The 4,345-nt window shown below is 44.9% G+C and overlaps 1 protein-coding gene across 3 annotated transcripts in view; it reads right to left on the bottom strand.

The window, feature by feature from the left end:
* GPBP1 (GC-rich promoter binding protein 1) overlaps nt 1-4,345 on the bottom strand; it is a 48,489-nt gene that overhangs the window by 28,928 nt on the left and 15,216 nt on the right. The window lies entirely within an intron of this gene.

Raw genomic sequence — 4,345 nt, 5'->3', positions numbered from 1 at the left:
AGCCTGCGGACTGAAGGGTCCCAGGTTCGATTCCCATCAAGGGCACATGCCCAGGAGGCAGTTAATCAATTATTCCCTCTCATCATTGATGTTTCTAACTCTCTCTCTCTCCCTTCCTCTCTGTAAAAATCAATAAAATATATATATATATAAATAAAAGAAATCTAACCTAACTACCAATCTGAATTCTAAATCAAAGTTTTTGGGAGCCTCTCTCAATTGCATCAATAAAACTTTCAAGTTGCCAATACAATCTAAACACAGTAAATTCAGTTTTTTTAAATAAGGCAAAAGCCAAGTAGACAACTAGACTCATTTCAATGAAGAAATCAGATTTTCTGAACATCAAGATGCAGAAGTTTAATAATAAGTGTTTTATATTCACAAATAATCTCAACTATGAAAAATTTTAAAAATGAAATGATCGATACTACTGTTAATCTTCCTTTTTCAGATCACCCAGCCAGTGTTGCTCAGTGGTTGAGCCTTGATCCATGAACCCCAAGAGGTCACAGGTTCGAGTCCCAGTCAGGGCAAATGCCCAAGTTTCAGGCTTTATCGCCAGTGGGGGGTGTACAGGAGGCAGCCAATTGATATTTCTATGTCTCTATCTCTCTCTAAAATCTGTCAAACTACAGCAGGAAGGCTGGGGAGGGTTGGGGAGCAGGAGGGGAGGGTAAGAGATCAACCGAAGGACTTGTATGCACGCATATAAGCATAACCAATGGACATAAGACACTGGAGGGTAGGGGAGGCCAGGGGATTGTCAAGGGCGGGGAAAAAAGGAGACATATGTAATACTCTTTGTAATACTTTAAGCAATAAAACAATTTAAAAAAATAAAATCAATAAAAACATAGGAAAAAACAAGTCTTCTGTCAAATATTAAGTGCTATGCCCATCATTTTTTAAAGCTATATCAATTTCCTATCCTACTTCTTAAAAACTTCTTGGAGTATTACAGAAATATTCCACATCTACTATCCCAAACTGTGCTGGTCTATTCAAAGATAGGTTAAGCCCTAACCAGTTTGGCTCAGTGGATAGAGCATCAGCCTGCGGACTGAAGGGTCCCAGGTTTGATTCTGGTCAAGGGCATGTACCTTGGTTGCAGGCACATCCCCAGTACGGGGTATGCAGGAGGCAGCTGATGGATGTTTCTTTCTCATCCATGTTTCTAACGCTATCCCTCTCCCTCCCTCTCTGTAAAAGAATCAATAAAATATATTTAGGGGAAAAAAAAGATAGGTTAAAGAGTAGCCAAATACAAAAAAACAGACATTAACTAGTTAACTCACTATAGTAATAAAAATGTTTAACTGCTAAATGCTCATGAGCGCCAGGGATAGAAAAACATTGATAAAATTAGAAAAACCTGACACAATTCCAAGAAAACACTTATGAAACAAATGTGAGATTTTTTAAGAGCATACCTAGTCAAAATCTATATATAGAAAAGCCTAATATGCAAATTGTCCCCTCAGGAGTTCGATCACTTGCTATGATGTGTGCTGACCACCAGGGGGCAGCACGGAAGGAAGGCCCCAGCCACCAGCCACCAATCGGCCCTGATCACCAGCCAGGCCTAGGGACCCTACCCGTGCAAGAACTTCATGCACTGGGCTTCTAGTGAACTATATAAAAATTCAGACATTCTTATTCTACTCCATCTTGTTACTTTTTAAAGTCTTCTGAAATAAAATGAAATCTAAAGTGTTTTAGACTGTATGAAGGATTTTTATTATATATTAGGGGCTCAGTGCACAAATTCATGCACCTTGAAAGGAACTGTGGACTGCAAGGCTGCAGTAGGCACAGGGGAGGGTCTCGGCCCACCCTCCATGCCCCTGCCTGGCCCCTCCCGCCACGGCCCCCGGTCCCGTCTAACGGCGCAGAGCAATTGGGGCTGGCACCAGCAGCGCATGCAAACAGGACTGGTGCCGTTAGCGGGTGTGAGCAGCAGCTGCTGCCCTGATGGCCCCTCAGGAGCGGGGTGGGGGGGTGGGGGGGTGGATAAGCCCTCAGAGGAGATCAGGGCCAGCACCAGCAGCAGGTGCGAGCATTGGGCGGGACTACAGTGCATGAGTACAAAGAATTTTCAGTAACCACCAGAGGCTCGCCCCAATGACAGCAACTAGCAAACCGCGCCCCGCCTTGGTCTGGTGCCCCCACTCACTTGCTCCACCATCCCACCACAGCCAACACCCGCCATGTTCCATACACGCCCCCTGGTGGTCAGCACATGTCATAGCGACCGGTTGCTTGGTTGTTCCGCCATTTGGTCTATTTGCATATTAACCTTTTATCATATAGGATTTTGACATGAAGCTAAATACTAAACTGCTTTGTGATGGAATGTTACTTTTCCAACAACTTTTTGTTGTTGAAACTCTTTTTTTTTAATATACTTTATTGATTTTCTACAGAGAGGAAGGGAGAGAGACAGAGAGCCAGAAACATCGATGAGAGAGAAACATCGATCAGCTGCCTCCTGCACATCCCCCACTGGGGATGCGCCCGCAACCCAGGCACATGCCCCCGACCGGAATCGAACCTGGGACCCCTCAGTCCGCAGGCCGACGCCCCATCCACTGAGCCAAACCGGTCTCGGCTTATTGTTGAAACTCTTAAGATTATAATCCTAATAACTCAATAGGAATGAAAATTTACTTTTATAACTTGTACCAAATGACAATTCACATAAAACTCCAGAGAACTTAAATTAACCAATAATTTAAAGCTTATCATTTTAAACAGGGTCTCATCCAAAATGATGGTTAAGTGAGAAATTGTGTACTGAACACTATCCCTAAGAGACAACCATCAACATTACCTACACATTTCTGCAATGTCTTCAATGAACTGTAATTTAAATCTAGTTCTTAAAGAATAAAGTATGACTAGCTAATGGCAGAAGTTTTTTCATGCTCTGAAAAAAGCAAAGAGCAAATACTAGTTCATGTGATAGCATTTACAAGTGTTGTTGAGATCAAGATGTACCACCCCAAAATATACCACTTTGACAAAAGAATAGGTTTGAGCTGAAGGCATTTGAGTTCCCAAAATCCCCTATCTACCTAAAGCAGAGCCTCCCAAAACAATTTATCAATCCCCTACATTGGAGCAACTCCAACCTTCTCTCTGGGAGACAAAAACAATCTGCAATCACCCAAACATTGCCACAAACTATCATTTCTCTAGTCAGGTTCTCGAGCCAGGTTCTGTCTTTAGTCTCCTGTTACATCTGTATTTATACCAGATTATGTAGCTTAAGCATGATTGTTTGTAGTTTAAGTGATTAACTAACTACCCGCCTGGCACTGAGTTAAGGAGTTTTACTGATTTATTCCCTTCCTTAGTCCTGTTAATCCCCAACTCCAGGGAAAAATCCCCACCTGGGGAAACAACCTTTCTGGGGGAGGTGGTCCTGTTTAAAACACATAGCGCTAAGAAGGGGAGCAAACATGTGCCATATACGCCAGGTCCCTTGAAACATAAGCTGTGCAGATGTTTCTTTCCTGCAGCGACTGTGTCAAGCAGGAAGGGTGGACCGGCTCCCGGCAGAGAGCATTATGCTAAGTGAAGTAAGCCAGTCAATGAAAGAAAAATACCACATGATCTTACTCATTTATGGATAATAATGACCATTATAAACTGACGGAAAAAAAAATAGATACAGAGGCAGAGCAGCATTGAACAGACTCTCAAACTACAGCGGGAAGGCTGGGGAGTGTTGGGGGGCGGAAGTGGGGGTAAGAGATCAACCGAAGGACTTGTATGCATACATATAAGCATAACCAATGGACACAAGACACTGCGGGGTAGGGGAGGCCGGGGAAATGTCAAGGGGGAAAAAAAGGAGACATATGTAATACTCTTTGTAATACTTTAATTTAAGCAATAAAAAAAAAGCTGCTGGGTGGGGGCAGCAGAGGAGCTCATGGCCTCTCCCATGGGACAGGCTCCACATCTCTCCCTCCTTCTCCCCAGCTCTCCTCGGAGGCTCCGCTTGGCCGGCACAGCCCCTCCCACACAGCCCGACCACGGAGGAGGAAGGGGGAGGCTGCAGACAAGAATTCGCAGGAGGAGGGGGCAGAGTAGGGCCACCAAGTTACATGGAGGACCTGCCCTGCACAGCCTTTGGGGAGCTCTGCCCTGGAGGAGAAAGGGGGGGGTGCTGCAGACAGAAGGTTGTAGGAGGAGAGGCAGAGCAGGGACCACCAAGTTCAATGGAGGGGAGGGAGGGAGAGACCCCACAGGACTGGGGACAGAGATGGGCGGGGAAGGAGGGCCGGGGAAACATCGCCCTTGGTTGAAGGAGAAATCCTGACCCTATTTTACAGAC

The sequence above is a fragment of the Myotis davidii genome, unplaced genomic scaffold, assembly GCF_000327345.1.
Source record: "Myotis davidii unplaced genomic scaffold, ASM32734v1 scaffold496, whole genome shotgun sequence".
Classification (NCBI taxonomy): Eukaryota; Metazoa; Chordata; class Mammalia; order Chiroptera; family Vespertilionidae; genus Myotis; species Myotis davidii.
The sequence above is the reverse complement of the archived record's forward strand: the minus strand, read 5'-3'. Positions and strand labels throughout refer to the sequence as shown.